Source organism: Pleurodeles waltl, chromosome 7, assembly GCF_031143425.1.
Source record: "Pleurodeles waltl isolate 20211129_DDA chromosome 7, aPleWal1.hap1.20221129, whole genome shotgun sequence".
NCBI lineage: Eukaryota > Metazoa > Chordata > Amphibia > Caudata > Salamandridae > Pleurodeles > Pleurodeles waltl.
In genome coordinates, this window is record NC_090446.1 from 1,290,415,657 (window position 1) to 1,290,434,194 (window position 18,538).

Sequence of the window (18,538 nt, forward strand, 5' to 3'; positions counted from 1 at the left end):
GGAATGCTGGGTGGAAGGACATTTGTGGCTCCTCTCAGATTCCAGAACTTTCTGCCACAGAAATGTGAGGAACATGTGTTTTTTTAGCAAAATTTTGAGGTTTGCAAAGGATTCTGGGTAACAGAACCTGGTCCGAGCCACACAAGTCACCCCATTTTGGATTCCCCTACGTCTCTAGTTTTCAGAAATGTTCAGGTTTGGTGGGTTTCCCTAGGTGCCGGCTGAGCTATAGGCCAAAATCTACAGGTAGGCACTTTGCAAAAAACACCTCTGTTTTCTTTCAAAAATTTGGATGTGTCCACGTTGCTCTTGGGGCGTTTCCTGTCAAGGGCTCCAGGCCTACCCACACACAAGTGAGGTATCATTTTTATCGGGAGACTTGGGGGAACACTGGGTGGAAGGACATTTGTGGCTCCTCTCTGATTCCAGAACTTTCTGCCACAGAAATGTGAAGAACAAGTGTTTTTTTAGCCAAATTATGAGGTTTGCAAAGGATTCTGGGTAACAGAACCTGGTCCGAGCCCCACAAGTCACCCCATCTTGGATTCCCCTAGGTCTCTAGTTTTCAGAAATGCACAGGTTTGGTAGGTTTCTCTAGGTGCCGGCTGAGCAAGAGACCAAAATCCACAGGTAGGCACTTTGCAAAAAACACCTCTGTTTTCTTTCAAAAATTTGGAAGTGTCCATATTGCGCTTTGGGGCGTTTCCTGTCGCGGGCGCTAGGCCTACCCATACAAGTGAGGTATCATTTTTATCGGGAGACTTGGGGGAACGCTGGGTGAAAGGAAATTTGTGGCTCCTCTCAGATTCCAGAACTTTCTGCCACAGAAATGTGAGGAACATGTGTTTTTTTAGCCAAATTTTGAGGTTTGAAAAGGATTCTGGGTAACAGAACCTAGTCCGATCCCCACAAGTCACTCCATCTTAGATTCCCCTAGGTCTCTAGTTTTCAGAAATGCACAGGTTTGGTAGGTTTCCCTAGGTGCCGGTTGAGCTAGAGGTCAAAATCTACATGTAGGCACTTTGCAAAAAACACCTCTGTTTTCTTTCAAAAATGTGGATGTGTCCACGTTGCGCTTTGGGGCGTTTCCTGTCGCGGGCGCTAGGCCTACCCACACCAGTGAGGTATCATTTTTATCGGGAGACTTGGGGGAACGCTGGGTGGAAGGAAATTTGTGGCTCCTCTCAGATTCCAGAACTTTCTGCCACAGAAATGTGAGGAACATGTGTTTTTTTAGCCAAATTTTGAGGTTTGCAAAGGATTCTGAGTAACAGAACCTGGTCCGAGCCACACAAGTCACCCCATTTTGGATTCCCCTAGGTCTCTAGTTTTCAGAAATGTACAGGTTTGGTGGGTTTCCCTAGGTGCTGGCTGAGCGAGAGGCCAAAATCTACAGGTAGGCACTTTGCAAAAAACACCTCTGTTTTCTTTCAAAAATTTGGATGTGTCCACGTTGCGCTTTGGGGCGTTTCCTGTCAAGGGCTCTAGGCCTACCCACACAAGTGAGGTATCATTTTTATCGGGAGACTTGGGGGAACGCTGGGTGGAAGGACATTTGTGGCTCTTCTCTGATTCCAGAACTTTCTGCCACAGAAATGTGAAGAACATGTGTTTTTTTAGCCAAATTTTGAGGTTTGCAAAGGATTCTGGGTAACAGAACCTGGTCCGAGCCCCACAAGTCACCCCATCTTGGATTCCCCTAGGTCTCTAGTTTTCAGAAATGCACAGGTTTGGTAGGTTTCCCTAGGTGCCGGCTGATCTAGAGGCCAAAATCTACAGGAAGTCACTTTGCAAAAAACACCTCTGTTTTCTTTCAAAAATTTGGATGTGTCCACGTTGCGCTTTGGGGCGTTTCCTGTCACGGGCGCTAGGCCTACCCACACAAGTGAGGTATCATTTTTATCGGGAGACTTGGGGGAACGCTGGGTGGAAGGAAATTTGTGGCTCCTCTCAGATTCCAGAACTTTCTGCCACAGAAATGTGAGGAACGTGTGTTTTTTTAGCCAAATTTTGAGGTTTGCAAAGGATTCTGAGTAACAGAACCTAGTCCGAGCCACACAAGTCACCCCATTTTGGATTCCCCTAGGCCTCTAGTTTTCAGAAATGCACAGGTTTGGTAGGTTTCCCTAGGTGCCGGCTGAGCTAGAGGCCAAAATCTACAGGTAGGCACTTTGCAAAAAACACCTCTGTTTTCTTTCAAAAATTTGGATGTGTCCACGTTGCGCTTTGGTGCGTTTCCTATCACGGGCTCTAGGCCTACCCACACAAGTGATGTATCATTTTTATCGGGAGACTTGGGGGAACGCTGGGTGGAAGGACATTTGTGGCTCCTCTCTGATTCCAGAACTTTCTGCCACAGAAATGTGAGGAACATGTGTTTTTTTAGCCAAATTTTGAGGTTTGGAAAGGATTCTGGGTAACAGAACCTGGTCCGAGCCACACAAGTCACCCCATCTTGGATTCCCCTAGGTCTCTAGTTTTCAGAAATGCACAGGTTTGGTAGATTTCTCTAGGTGCCGGCTGAGCTAGAGGCCAAAATCCACAGGTAGGCACTTTGCAAAAAACACCTCTGTTTTCTTTCAAAAATGTGGATGTGTCCACGTTGCGCTTTGGGGCGTTTCCTGTCGCGGGCGCTAGGCCTACCCACACAAGTGAGGTATCATTTTTATCGGGAGACTTGGGGGAACGCTGGGTGAAAGGAAATTTGTGGCTCCTCTCAGATTCCAGAACTTTCTGCCACAGAAATGTGAGGAACATGTGTTTTTTTAGCCAAATTTTGAGGTTTGAAAAGGATTCTGGGTAACAGAACCTGGTCCGAGCCCCACAAGTCACCCCATCTTGGATTCCCCTAGGTCTCTAGTTTTCAGAAATGCACAGGTTTGGTAGGTTTCCCTAGGTGCCGGTTGAGCTAGAGGCCAAAATCTACAGGTAGGCACTTTGCAAAAAACACCTCTGTTTTCTTTCAAAAATTTGGATGTGTCCACGGTGCGCGTTGGGGTGTTTCCTGTCACAGGCGCTCGGCCTACCCACACAAGTGAGGTATCATTTTTATCGGGAGACTTGGGGGAACGCTGGGTGGAAGGAAATTTGTGGCTCCTCTCAGATTCCAGAACTTTCTGCCACAGAAATGTGAGGAACATGTGTTTTTTTAGCCAAATTTTGAGGTTTGCAAAGGATTCTGAGTAACAGAACCTGGTCCGAGCCACACAAGTCACCCCATTTTGGATTCCCCTAGGTCTCTAGTATTCAGAAATGTTCAGGTTTGGTGGGTTTCCCTAGGTGCCGGCTGAGCTAGAGGCCAAAATCTACAGGTAGGCACTTTGCAAAAAACACCTCTGTTTTCTTTCAAAAATTTGGATGTGTCCACCTTGCGCTTTGGGGCGTTTCCTGTCAAGGGCTCTAGGCCTACCCACACACAAGTGAGGTATCATTTTTATCGGGAGACTTGGGGGAACGCTGGGTGTAAGGACATTTGTGGCTCTTCTCTGATTCCAGAACTTTCTGCCACAGAAATGTGAAGAACATGTGTTTTTTTAGCCAAATTTTGAGGTTTGCAAAGGATTCTGGGTAACAGAACCTGGTCCGAGCCCCACAAGTCACCCCATCTTGGATTCCCCTAGGTCTCTAGTTTTCAGAAATGCAGAGGTTTGGTAGGTTTCCCTAAGTGCCGGCTGAGCTAGAGGCCAAAATCTACAGGTAGGCACTTTGCAAAAAACACCTCTGTTTTCTTTCAAAAATTTGGATGTGTCCAAGTTGCGCTTTGGGGCGTTTCCTGTCGCGGGCGCTAGGCCTACCCACACAAGTGAGGTATCATTTTTATCGGGAGACTTGGGGGAACGCTGGGTGAAAGGAAATTTGTGGCTCCTCTCAGATTCCAGAACTTTCTGCCACAGAAATGTGAGGAACATGTGTTTTTTTAGCCAAATTTTGAGGTTTGCAAAGGATTCTGGTAACAAAACCTGGTCCGAGCCCCACAGTTCACTCCATCTTGGATTCCCCTAGGTCTCTAGTTTTCAGAAATCCACAGGTTTGGTAGGTTTCCCTAGGTGCCGGCTGAGCTAGAGGCCAAAATCTACAGGTAGGCACTTTGCAAAAAACACCTCTGTTTTCTTTCAAAAATTTGGATGTGTCCACGTTGCGCTTTGGGGCGTTTCCTGTCACGGGCGCTAGGCCTACCCACACAAGTGAGGAATAATTTTTATCGGGAGACTTGGGGGAACGCTGGGTGGAAGGAAATGTGTGGCTCCTCTCAGATTCCAGAACTTTCTGCCACAGAAATGTGAGGAACATGTGTTTTTTTAGCCAAATTTTGAGGTTTGCAAAGGATTCTGAGTAACAGAACCTGGTCCGAGCCACACAAGTCACCCCATTTTGGATTCCCCTAGGTCTCTAGTTTTCTGAAATGCACAGGTTTGGTAGGTTTCCCTAGGTGCTGTCTGAGCTAGAGGCCAAAATCTACAGGTAGGCACTTTGCAAAAAACACCTCTGTTTTCTTTCAAAAATGTGGATGTGTCCACGTTGCGCTTTGGGGCGTTTCCTGTCACGGGCGCTAGGCCTACCCACACAAGTGAGGTATCATTTTTATCGGGAGACTTTGGGGAACGCTGGGTGGAAGGAAATTTGTGGCTCCTCTCAGATTCCAGAACTTTCAGCCACAGAAATGTGAGGAACATGTGTTTTTTTAGTCAAGTTTTGAGGTTTGCAAAGGATTCTGGGTAACAGAGCATGGTCCGAGCCACACAAGTCACCCCATTTTGGATTCCCCTAGGTCTCTAGTTTTCAGAAATGCACAGGTTTGGTAGGGTTCCCTAGGTGCCGGCTGAGCTAGAGGCCAAAATCTACAGGTAGGCACTTTGCAAAAAACACCTCTGTTTTATTTCAAAAATTTGGATGTGTCCACGTTGCGCTTTGGGGCATTTCCTGTCGCGGGCGCTAGGCCTACCCACACAAGTGAGGTATAATTTTTATCGGGAGACTTGGGGGAACGCTGGGTGGAAGGAAATTTGTGGCTCCTCTCAGATTCCAGAACTTTCTGCCACAGAAATGTGAGGAACATGTGTTTTTTTAGCCAAATTTTGAGGTTTGCAAAGGATTCTGGGTAACAGAAGCTGGTCCGAGCCACACAAGTCACCCCATCTTGGATTCCCCTAGGTCTCTAGTTTTCAGAAATGCACAGGTTTGGTAGGGTTCCCTAGGTGCCGGCTGAGCTAGAGGCCAAAATCTACAGGTAGGCACTTTGCAAAAAACACCTCTGTTTTCTTTCAAAAAATTGTATGTGTCCAAGTTGCGCTTTGGGGAGTTTCCTGTTGCGGGCGCTAGGCCTACCCACACAAGTGAGGTATAATTTTTATCGGGAGACTTGGGGTAAAGCTGGGTGGAAGGAAATTTGTGGCTCCTCTCAGATTCCAGAACTTTCTGCCACAGAAATGTGAGGAACATGTATTTTTTTAGCCAAATTTTGAGGTTTGCAAAGGATTCTGGGTAACAGAAGCTGGTCCGAGCCACACAAGTCACCCCATCTTGGATTCCCCTAGGTCTCTAGTTTTCAGAAATGCACAGGTTTGGTAGGTTTCCCTAGGTGCCGGCTGAGCTAGAGGCCAAAATCTACAGGTAGGCACTTTGCAAAAAACACCTCTGTTTTCTTTAAAAAATTTGGATGTGTCCAAGATGCGCTTTGGGGCGTTTCCTGTCGCGGGCGCTAGGCCTACCCACACAAGTGAGGTATCATTTTTATCGGGAGACTTGGGGGAACGCTGGGTGGAAGGAAATTTGTGGCTCCTCTCAGATTCCAGAACTTTCTGCCACAGAAATGTGAGGAACATGTGTTTTTTTAGCCAAATTTTGAGGTTTGCAAAGGATTCTGGGTAACAGAAGCTGGTCCGAGCCACACAAGTCACCCCATCTTGGATTCCCCTAGGTCTCTAGATTTCAGAAATGCACAGGTTTGGTAGGTTTCCCTAGGTGCCGGCTGAGCTAGAGGCCAAAATCTACAGGTAGGCACTTTGCAAAAAAAAACTCTGTTTTCTTTCAAACAATTGGATGTGTCCACGTTGCGCTTTGGGGCGTCTCCTGTCGCGGGCGCTAGGCCTACCCACACAAGTGAGGTATCATTTTTATCGGGAGACTTGGGGGAACGCTGGGTGGAAGGAAATTTGTGGCTCCTCTCAGATTCCAGAACTTTCTTCCACAAAAATGTGAGGAACATGTGTTTTTTTTGCCAAATTTTGAGGTTTGCAAAGGATTCTGGGTAACAGAAGCTGGTCCGAGCCACACAATTCACCCCATCTTGGATTCCCCTAGGTCTCTAGTTTTCAGAAATGCACAGGTTTGGTAGGTTTCCCTAGGTGCCGGCTGAGCTAGAGGCCAAAATCTACAGGTAGGCACTTTGCGAAAAACACCTCTGTTTTCTTAAAAAAAATTGGATGTGTCCACGTTGCGCTTTGGGGCGTCTCCTGTCGCGGGCGCTAGGCCTACCCACACAAGTGAGGTATCATTTTTATCGGGAGACTTGGGGGAACGCTGGGTGGAAGGGAATTTGTTTCACCTCTCAGATTCCAGAACTTTCTGCCACAGAAATGTGAGGAACATGTGTTTTTTTAGCCAAATTTTGAGGTTTGCAAAGGATTCTGGGTAACAGAACCTAGTCCGAGCCACACAAGTCACCCCATCTTGGATTCCCCTTGGTCTCTAGTTTTCAGAAATGCACAGGTTTGGTAGGTTTCCCTAGGTGCCGGCTGAGCTAGAGGCCAAAATCTACAGGTAGGCACTTTGAAAAAACCACCTCTGTTTTCTTTCAAAAAATTGGATGTGTCCACGTTGCGCTTTGGGGCGTTTTCTGTCGCGGGCGCTAGGCCTACCCACACAAGTGAGGTATAATTTTTATCGGGAGACTTGGGGGAACGCTGGGTGGAAGGAAATTTGTGGCTCCTCTCAGATTCCAGAACTTTCTGCCACAGAAATGTGAAGAACATGTGTTTTTTTAGCCAAATTGTGAGGTTTGCAAAGGATTCTGGGTAACAGAACCTGGTCCGAGCCCCACAAGTCACCCCATCATGGATTCCCCTGGGTCTCTAGTTTTCAGAAATGCACAGGTTTGGTAGGTTTCCCTAGGTGTCGGCTGAGCTAGAGGCCAAAATCTACAGGTAGGCACTTTGCAAAAAACACCTCTGTTTTCTTTCAAAAATTTGGATGTGTCCACGTTGCGCTTTGGTACGTTTCCTGTCACGGGCGCTAGGCCTACCCACACAAGTGAGGTATCATTATTATCGGGAGACTTGGGGGAACGCTGGGTGGAAGGACATTTGTGGCTCCTCTCTGATTCCAGAACTTTCTGCCACAGAAATGTGAGGAACATGTGTTTTTTTAGCCAAATTTTGAGGTTTGCAAAGGATTCTGGGTAACAGAACCTGGTCCGAGCCACACAAGTCACCCCATCTTGGATTCCCCTAGGTCTCTAGTTTTCAGAAATGCACAGGTTTAGTAGGTTTCTCTAGGTGCCGGCTGAGCTAGAGGCCAAAATCCACAGGTAGGCACTTTGCAAAAAACACCTCTGTTTTCTTTCAAAAATTTGGATGTGTCCACGTTGCGCTTTGGGGCGTTTCCTGTCGCGGGCGCTAGGCCTACCCACACAAGTGAGGTATCATTTTTATCGGGAGACTTGGGGGAACGCTGGGTGAAAGGAAATTTGTGGCTCCTCTCAGATTCCAGAACTTTCTGCCACAGAAATGTGAGGAACATGTGTTTTTTTAGCCAAATTTTGAGGTTTGAAAAGGATTCTGGGTAACAGAACCTGGTCCGAGCCCCACAAGTCACGCCATCTTGGATTCCCCTAGGTCTCTAGTTTTCAGAAATGCACAGGTTTGGTAGGTTTCCCTAGGTGCCGGTTGAGCTAGAGGCCAAAATCTAAAGGTAGGCACTTTGCAAAAAACACCTCTGTTTTCTTTCAAACATTTGGATGTGTCCACATTGCGCGTTGGGGCGTTTCCTGACACAGGCGCTAGGCCTACCCACACAAGTGAGGTATCATTTTTATCGGGAGACTTGGGGGAACGCTGGGTGGAAGGACATTTGTGGCTCCTCTCAGATTCCAGAACTTTCTGCCACAGAAATGTGAGGAACATGTGTTTTTTTAGCAAAATTTTGAGGTTTGCAAAGGATTCTGAGTAACAGAACCTGGTTCGAGCCACACAAGTCACCCCATTTTGGATTCCCCTAGGTCTCTAGTTTTCAGAAATGTTCAGGTTTTGTGGGTTTCCCTAGGTGCCGGCTGAGCTATAGGCCAAAATCTACAGGTAGGCACTTTGCAAAAAACACCTCTGTTTTCTTTCAAAAATTTGGATGTGTCCACGTTGCTCTTTGGGGCGTTTCCTGTCAAGGGCTCTAGGCCTACCCACACACAAGTGAGGTATCATTTTTATCGGGAGACTTGGGGGAACGCTGGATGGAAGGACATTTGTGGCTCCTCTCTGATTCCAGAACTTTCTGCCACAGAAATGTGAAGAACATGTGTTTTTTTAGCCAAATTATGAGGTTTGCAAAGGATTCTAGGTAACAGAACCTGGTCCGAGCCCCAAAAGTCACCCCATCTTGGATTCCCCTAGGTCTCTAGTTTTCAGAAATGCAGAGGTTTGGTAGGTTTCCCTAGGTGCCGGCAGAGCTAGAGGCCAAAATCTACAGGTAGGCACTTTGCAAAAAACACCTCTGTTTTCTTTCAAAAATTTGGATGTGTCCAAGTTGCGCTTTGGGGCGTTTCCTGTCGCGGGCGCTAGGCCTACCCACACAAGTGAGGTATAATTTTTATCGGGAGACTTGGGGGAACGCTGGGTGAAAGGAAATTTGTGGCTCCTCTCAGATTCCAGAACTTTCTGCCACAGAAATGTGAGGAACATGTGTTTTTTTAGCCAAATTTTGAGGTTTGCAAAGGATTCTGGGTAACAGAACCTGGTCCGAGCCCCACAAGTCACTCCATCTTGGATTCCCCTAGGTCTCTAGTTTTCAGAAATGCACAGGTTTGGTAGGTTTCCCTAGGTGCCGGCTGAGCTAGAGGCCAAAATCTACAGGTAGGCACTTTGCAAAAAACACCTCTGTTTTCTTTAAAAAATTTGGATGTGTCCAAGTTGCGCTTTGGAGCGTTTCCTGTCACGGGCGCTAGGCCTACCCACACAAGTGAGGTATCATTTTTATCGGGAGACTTGGGGGAACGCAGGGTGGAAGGAAATTTGTGGCTCCTCTCAGATTCCAGAACTTTCTGCTACAGAAATGTGAGGAACGTGTGTTTTTTTAGCCAAATTTTGAGGTTTGCAAAGGATTCTGAGTAACAGAACCTGGTCCGAGCCACACAAGTCACCCCATTTTGGATTCCCCTAGGCCTCTAGTTTTCAGAAATGCACAGGTTTGGTAGGTTTCCCTAGGTGTCGGCTGAGCTAGAGGCCAAAATCTACAGGTAGGCACTTTGCAAAAAACACCTCTGTTATCTTTCAAAAATTTGGATGTGTCCACGTTGCGCTTTGGTGCGTTTCCTGTCACGGGCGCTAGGCCTACCCACACAAGTGAGGTATCATTATTATCGGGAGACTTGGGGGAACGCTGGGTGGAAGGACATTTGTGGCTCCTCTCTGATTCCAGAACTTTCTGCCACAGAAATTTGAGGAACATGTGTTTTTTTAGCCAAATTTTGAGGTTTGCAAAGGATTCTGGTAACAGAACCTGGTCCGAGCCACACAAGTCACCCCATCTTGGATTCCCCTAGGTCTCTAGTTTTCAGAAATGCACAGGTTTAGTAGGTTTCTCTAGGTGCCGGCTGAGCTAGAGGCCAAAATCCACAGGTAGGCACTTTGCAAAAAACACCTCTGTTTTCTTTCAAAAATTTGGATGTGTCCACGTTGCGCTTTGGGGCGTTTCCTGTCGCGGGCGCTAGGCCTACCCACACAAGTGAGGTATCATTTTTATCGGGAGACTTGGGGGAACGCTGGGTGAAAGGAAATTTGAGGCTCCTCTCAGATTCCAGAACTTTCTGCCACAGAAATGTGAGGAACATGTGTTTTTTTAGCCAAATTTTGAGGTTTGAAAAGGATTCTGGGTAACAGAACCTGGTCCGAGCCCCACAAGTCACGCCATCTTGGATTCCCCTAGGTCTCTAGTTTTCAGAAATGCACAGGTTTGGTAGGTTTCCCTAGGTGCCGGTTGAGCTAGAGGCCAAAATCTACAGGTAGGCACTTTGCAAAAAACACCTCTGTTTTCTTTCAAACATTTGGATGTGTCCACATTGCGCGTTGGGGCGTTTCCTGTCACGGGCGCTAGGCCTACTCACACAAGTGAGGTATCATTTTTATCGGGAGACTTGGGGGAACGCTGGGTGGAAGGACATTTGTGGCTCCTCTCAGATTCCAGAACTTTCTGCCACAGAAATGTGAGGAACATGTGTTTTTTTAGCAAAATTTTGAGGTTTGCAAAGGATTCTGAGTAACAGAACCTGGTCCGAGCCACACAAGTCACCCCATTTTGGATTCCCCTAGGTCTCTAGTTTTCAGAAAAGTTCAGGTTTTGTGGGTTTCCCTAGGTGCCGGCTGAGCTATAGGCCAAAATCTACAGGTAGGCACTTTGCAAAAAACACCTCTGTTTTCTTTCAAAAATTTGGATGTGTCCACGTTGCTCTTTGGGGCGTTTCCTGTCAAGGGCTCTAGGCCTACCCACACACAAGTGAGGTATCATTTTTATCGGGAGACTTGGGGGAACGCTGGGTGGAAGGACATTTGTGGCTCCTCTCTGATTCCAGAACTTTCTGCCACAGAAATGTGAAGAACATGTGTTTTTTTAGCCAAATTATGAGGTTTGCAAAGGATTCTAGGTAACAGAACCTGGTCCGAGCCCCAAAAGTCACCCCATCTTGGATTCCCCTAGGTCTCTAGTTTTCAGAAATGCAGAGGTTTGGTAGGTTTCCCTTAGTGCCGGCAGAGCTAGAGGCCAAAATCTACAGGTAGGCACTTTGCAAAAAACACCTCTGTTTTCTTTCAAAAATTTGGATGTGTCCAAGTTGCGCTTTGGGGCGTTTCCTGTCGCGGGCGCTAGGCCTACCCACACAAGTGAGGTATCATTTTTATCGGGAGACTTGGGGGAACGCTGGGTGAAAGGAAATTTGTGGCTCCTCTCAGATTCCAGAACTTTCTGCCACAGAAATGTGAGGAACATGTGTTTTTTTAGCCAAATTTTGAGGTTTGCAAAGGATTCTGGTAACAAAACCTGGTCCGAGCCCCACAGTTCACTCCATCTTGGATTCCCCTAGGTCTCTAGTTTTCAGAAATCCACAGGTTTGGTAGGTTTCCCTAGGTGCCGGCTGAGCTAGAGGCCAAAATCTACAGGTAGGCACTTTGCAAAAAACACCTCTGTTTTCTTTAAAAAATTTGGATGTGTCCACATTGCGCTTTGGGGCGTTTCCTGTCACGGGCGCTAGGCCTACCCACACAAGTGAGGTATCATTTTTATCGGGAGACTTGGGGGAACGCTGGGTGGAAGGAAATTTGTGGCTCCTCTCAGATTCCAGAACTTTCTGCCACAGAAATGTGAGGAACATGTGTTTTTTTAGCCAAGTTTTGAGGTTTGCAAAGGATTCTGGGTAACAGAACCTGGTCCGAGCCCCACAAGTCACTCTATCTTGGATTCCTCTAGGTCTCTAGTTTTCAGAAATGCACAGGTTTGGTAGGTTTCCCTAGGTGCCGTCTGAGCTAGAGGCCAAAATCTACAGGTAGGCACTTTGCAAAAAACACCTCTGTTTTCTTTCAAAAATGTGGATGTGTCCACGTTGCGCTTTGGGGCGTTTCCTGTCACGGGCGCTAGGCCTACCCACACAAGTGAGGTATCATTTTTATCGGGAGACTTGGGGGAACGCTGGGTGGAAGGAAATTTGTGACTCCTCTCAGATTCCAGAACTTTCTGCCACAGAAATGTGAGGAACATGTGTTTTTTTAGCCAAGTTTTGAGGTTTGCAAAGGATTCTGGGTAACAGAACATGGTCCGAGCCACACAAGTCACCCCATTTTGGATTCCCCTAGGTCTCTAGTTTTCAGAAATGCACAGGTTTCGTAGGTTTCCCTAGGTGCCGGCTGAGCTAGAGACCAAAATCTACAGGTAGGCACTTTGCAAAAAACACCTCTGTTTTCTTTCAAAAAATTGGATGTGTCCACGTTGCACTTTGGGGCGTTTCCTGTCGCGGGCGCTAGGCCTACCCACACAAGTGAGGTATCATTTTTATCGGGAGACTTGGGGGAACGCTGGGTGGAAGGGAATTTGTGGCTCCTCTCAGATTCCAGAACTTTCTGCCACAGAAATGTGAGCAACATGTTTTTAGCCAAATTTTGAGGTTTGCAAAGGATTCTGGGTAACAGAACCTGGTCCAAGCCACACAAGTCACCCCATCTTGAATTCCCCTTGGTCTCTAGTTTTCAGAAATGCACAGGTTTGGTAGGTTTCCCTAGGTGCTGGCTGAGCTAGAGGTCAAAATCTACAGGTAGGCACTTTGCAAAAAACACCTCTGTTTTCTTTCAAAAAATTGGATGTGTCCACGTTGCGCTTTGGGGCATTTCCTGTCGCGGGCGCTAGGCCTACCCACACAAGTGAGGTATCATTTTTATCGGGAGACTTGGGGGAACGCTGGGTGGAAGGAAATTTGTGGCTCCTCTCAGATTCCAGAACTTTCTGCCACAGAAATGTGAAGAACATGTGTTTTTTTAGCCAAATTTTGAGGTTTGCAAAGGATTCTGGGTAACAGAACCTGGTCCGAGCCCCACAAGTCACCCCATCTTGGATTCCCCTAGGTCTCTAGTTTTCAGAAATGCACAGGTTTGATAGGTTTCCCTAGGTGCCGGCTGAGCTAGAGGCCAAAATCTACAGGTAGGCACTTTGCAAAAAACACCTCTGTTTTCTTTCAAAAATTTGGATGTGTCCAAGTTGCGCTTTGGGGCGTTTCCTGTCACGGGCACTAGGCCTACCCACACAAGTGAGGTATCATTTTTATCGGGAGACTTGGGGGAATGCTGGGTGGAAGGAAATTTGTGGCTCCTCTCAGATTCCAGAACTTTCTGCCACAGAAATGTGAGGAACGTGTGTTTTTTTAGCCACATTTTGAGGTTTGCAAAGGATTCTGAGTAACAGAACCTGGTCCGAGCCACACAAGTCACCCCATTTTGGATTCCCCTAGGCCTCTAGTTTTCAGGAATGCACAGGTTTGGTAGGTTTCCCTAGGTGCCGGCTGAGCTAGAGGCCAAAATCTACAGGTAGGCACTTTGCAAAAAACAACTCTGTTTTCTTTCAAAAATTTGGATGTGTCCACGTTGTGCTTTGGTGCCTTTCCTGTCACGGACACTAGGCCTACCCACACAAGTGAGGTATCATTATTATCGGGAGACTTGGGGGAACGCTGGGTGGAAGGAAATTTGTGGCTCCTCTCTGATTCCAGAACTTTCTGCCACAGAAATGTGAGGAACATGTGTTTTTTTAGCCAAATTTTGAGGTTTGCAAAGGATTCTGGGTAACAGAACCTGGTCCGAGCCACACAAGTCACCCCATCTTGGATTCCCCTAGTTCTCTAGTTTTCAGAAATGCACAGGTTTGGTAGGTTTCTCTAGGTGCCGGCTGAGCTAGAGGCCAAAATCCACAGGTAGGCACTTTGCAAAAAACACCTCTGTTTTCTTTCAAAAATTTGGATGTGTCCACGTTGCTCTTTGGGGCGTTTCCTGTCGCGGGCACTAGGCCTACCCACACAAGTGAGGTTTCATTTTTATCGGGAGACTTGGGGGAACGCTGGGTGAAAGGAAATTTGTGGCTCCTCTCAGATTCCAGAACTTTCTGCCACAGAAATGTGAGGAACATGTGTTTTTTTAGCCAAATTTTGAGGCTTGAAAAGGATTCTGGGTAACAGAACCTGGTCCGAGCCCCACAAGTCACGCCATCTTGGATTCCCCTAGGTCTCTAGTTTTCAGAAATGCACAGGTTTGGTAGGGTTCCCTAGGTGCCGGCTGAGCTAGAGGCCAAAATCTACAGGTAGGCACTTTGCAAAAAACACCTCTGTTTTCTTTCAAAAAATTGGATGTGTCCAAGTTGCGCTTTGGGGCGTTTCCTGTCGCGGGCGCTAGGCCTACCCACACAAGTGAGGTATCATTTTTATGGGGAGACTTGGGGGAACGCTGGGTGGAAGGAAATTTGTGGCTCCTCTCAGATTCCAGAACTTTCTGCCACAGAAATGTGAGGAACATGTTTTTAGCCAAATTTTGAGGTTTGCAAAGGATTCTGGGTAACAGAACCTGGTCCGAGCCACACAAGTCACCCCATCTTGGATTCCCCTTGGTCTCTAGTTTTCAGAAATGCACAGGTTTGGTAGGTTTCCCTAGGTGCTGGCTGAGCTAGAGGCCAAAATCTACAGGTAGGCACTTTGCAAAAAACACCTCTGTTTTCTTTAAAAAAATTGGATGTGTCCACGTTGCGCTTTGGGGCATTTCCTGTCGCGGGCGCTAGGCCTACCCACACAAGTGAGGTATCATTTTTATCGGGAGACTTGGGGGAACGCTGGGTGGAAGGAAATTTGTGGCTCCTCTCAGATTCCAGAACTTTCTGCCACAGAAATGTGAGGAACATGTGTTTTTTTAGCCACATTTTGAGGTTTGCAAAGGATTCTGGGTAACAGAAGCTGGTCCGAGCCACACAAGTCACCCCATCTTGGATTCCCCTAGGTCTCTAGTTTTCAGAAATGCACAGGTTTGGTAGGGTTCCCTAGGTGCCGGCTGAGCTAGAGGCCAAAATCTACAGGTAGGCACTTTGCAAAAAACACCTCTGTTTTCTTTCAAAAAATTGGATGTGTCCAAGTTGCGCTTTGGGGCGTTTCCTGTCGCGGGCGCTAGGCCTACCCACACAAGTGAGGTATCATTTTTATCGGGAGACTTGGGGGAACGCTGGGTGAAAGGAAATTTGTGGCTCCTCTCAGATTCCAGAACTTTCTGCCACAGAAATGTGAGGAACATGTGTTTTTTTAGCCAAATTTTGAGGTTTGCAAAGGATTCTGGTAACAAAACCTGGTCCGAGCCCCACAGTTCACTCCATCTTGGATTCCCCTAGGTCTCTAGTTTTCAGAAATCCACAGATTTGGTAGGTTTCCCTAGGTGCCGGCTGAGCTAGAGGCCAAAATCTACAGGTAGGCACTTTGCAAAAAACACCTCTGTTTTCTTTCAAAAATTTGGATGTGTCCACGTTGCGCTTTGGGGCGTTTCCTGTCACGGGCGCTAGGCCTACCCACACAAGTGAGGTATCATTTTTATCGGGAGACTTGGGGGAACGCTGGGTGGAAGGAAATGTGTGGCTCCTCTCAGATTCCAGAACTTTCTGCCACAGAAATGTGAGGAACATGTGTTTTTTTAGCCAAATTTTGAGGTTTGCAAAGGATTCTGAGTAACAGAACTTGGTCCGAGCCACACAAGTCACCCCATTTTGGATTCCCCTAGGTCTCTAGTTTTCAGAAATGCACAGGTTTGGTAGGTTTCCCTAGGTGCCGTCTGAGCTAGAGGCCAAAATCTACAGGTAGGCACTTTGCAAAAAACACCTCTGTTTTCTTTCAAAAATGTGGATGTGTCCACGTTGCGCTTTGGGGCGTTTCCTGTCACGGGCGCTAGGCCTACCCACACAAGTGAGGTATCATTTTTATCGGGAGACTTGGGGGAACGCTGGGTGGAAGGAAATTTGTGGCTCCTCTCAGATTCCAGAACTTTCAGCCACAGAAATGTGAGGAACATGTGTTTTTTTAGTCAAGTTTTGAGGTTTGCAAAGGATTCTGGGTAACAGAGCATGGTCCGAGCCACACAAGTCACCCCATTTTGGATTCCCCTAGGTCTCTAGTTTTCAGAAATGCACAGGTTTGGTAGGTTTCCCTAGGTGCCGGCTGAGCTAGAGACCAAAATCTACAGGTAGGCACTTTGCAAAAAACACCTCTGTTTTATTTCAAAAATTTGGATGTGTCCACGTTGCGCTTTGGGGCATTTCCTGTCGCGGGCGCTAGGCCTACCCACACAAGTGAGGTATAATTTTTATCGGGAGACTTGGGGGAACGCTGGGTGGAAGGAAATTTGTGGCTCCTCTCAGATTCCAGAACTTTCTGCCACAGAAATGTGAGGAACATGTGTTTTTTTAGCCAAATTTTGAGGTTTGCAAAGGATTCTGGGTAACAGAAGCTGGTCCGAGCCACACAAGTCACCCCATCTTGGATTCCCCTAGGTCTCTAGTTGTCAGAAATGCACAGGTTTGGTAGGGTTCCCTAGGTGCCGGCTGAGCTAGAGGCCAAAATCTACAGGTAGGCACTTTGCAAAAAACACCTCTGTTTTCTTTCAAAAAATTGTATGTGTCCAAGTTGCGCTTTGGGGAGTTTCCTGTTGCGGGCGCTAGGCCTACCCACACAAGTGAGGTATAATTTTTATCGGGAGACTTGGGGTAACGCTGGGTGGAAGGAAATTTGTGGCTCCTCTCAGATTCCAGAACTTTCTGCCACAGAAATGTGAGGAACATGTGTTTTTTTAGCCAAATTTTGAGGTTTGCAAAGGATTCTGGGTAACAGAAGCTGGTCCGAGCCACACAAGTCACCCCATCTTGGATTCCCCTAGGTCTCTAGTTTTCAGAAATGCACAGGTTTGGTAGGTTTCCCTAGGTGCCGGCTGAGCTAGAGGCCAAAATCTACAGGTAGGCACTTTGCAAAAAACACCTCTGTTTTCTTTCAAAAATTTGGATGTGTCCAAGATGCGCTTTGGGGCGTTTCCTGTCGCGGGCGCTAGGCCTACCCACACAAGTGAGGTATCATTTTTATCGGGAGACTTGGGGGAACGCTGGGTGGAAGGAAATTTGTGGCTCCTCTCAGATTCCAGAACTTTCTGCCACAGAAATGTGAGGAACATGTGTTTTTTTAGCCAAATTTTGAGGTTTGCAAAGGATTCTGGGTAACAGAAGCTGGTCCGAGCCACACAAGTCACCCCATCTTGGATTCCCCTAGGTCTCTAGATTTCAGAAATGCACAGGTTTGGTAGGTTTCCCTAGGTGCCGGCTGAGCTAGAGGCCAAAATCTACAGGTAGGCACTTTGCAAAAAACAGCTCTGTTTTCTTTCAAAAAATTGGATGTGTCCAAGTTGCGCTTTGGGGAGTTTCCTGTTGCGGCCGCTAAGCCTACCTACACAAGTGAGGTATCATTTTTATCGGGAGACTTGGGGTAACGCTGGGTGGAAGGAAATTTGTGGCTCCTCTCAGATTCCAGAACTTTCTGCCACAGAAATGTGAGGAACATGTGTTTTTTAAGCCAAATTTTGAGGTTTGCAAAGGATTCTGGGTAACAGAACCTGGACCGAGCCACACAAGTCACCCCATCTTAGATTTCCCTAGGTCTCTAGTTTTCAGAAATGCACAGGTTTGGTACGTTTCCCTAGGTGCCGGCTGAGCTAGAGGCCAAAATCTACAGGTAGGCACTTTGCAAAAAACACCTCTGTTTTCTTTCAAACAATTGGATGTGTCCACGTTGCGCTTTGGGGCGTCTCCTGTCGCGGGCGCTAGGCCTACCCACACAAGTGAGGTATCATTTTTATCGGGAGACTTGGGGGAACGCTGGGTGGAAGGAAATTTGTGGCTCCTCTCAGATTCCAGAACTTTCTTCCACAAAAATGTGAGGAACATGTGTTTTTTTTGCCAAATTTTGAGGTTTGCAAAGGATTCTGGGTAACAGAAGCTGGTCCGAGCCACACAATTCACCCCATCTTGGATTCCCCTAGGTCTCTAGTTTTCAGAAATGCACAGGTTTGGTAGGTTTCCCTAGGTGCCGGCTGAGCTAGAGGCCAAAATCTACAGGTAGGCACTTTGCGAAAAACACCTCTGTTTTCTTAAAAAAAATTGGATGTGTCCACGTTGCGCTTTGGGGCGTCTCCTGTCGCGGGCGCTAGGCCTACCCACACAAGTGAGGTATCATTTTTATCGGGAGACTTGGGGGAACGCTGGGTGGAAGGGAATTTGTTTCTCCTCTCAGATTCCAGAACTTTCTGCCACAGAAATGTGAGGAACATGTGTTTTTTTAGCCAAATTTTGAGGTTTGCAAAGGATTCTGGGTAACAGAACCTAGTCCGAGCCACACAAGTCACCCCATCTTGGATTCCCCTTGGTCTCTAGTTTTCAGAAATGCACAGGTTTGGTAGGTTTCCCTAGGTGCCGGCTGAGCTAGAGGCCAAAATCTACAGGTAGGCACTTTGCAAAAACCACCTCTGTTTTCTTTCAAAAAATTGGATGTGTCCACGTTGCACTTTGGGGCGTTTTCTGTCGCGGGCGCTAGGCCTACCCACACAAGTGAGGTATAATTTTTATCGGGCGACTTGGGGGAACGCTGGGTGGAAGGAAATTTGTGGCTCCTCTCAGATTCCAGAACTTTCTGCCACAGAAATGTGAAGAACATGTGTTTTTTTAGCCAAATTGTGAGGTTTGCAAAGGATTCTGGGTAACAGAACCTGGTCCGAGCCCCACAAGTCACCCCATCTTG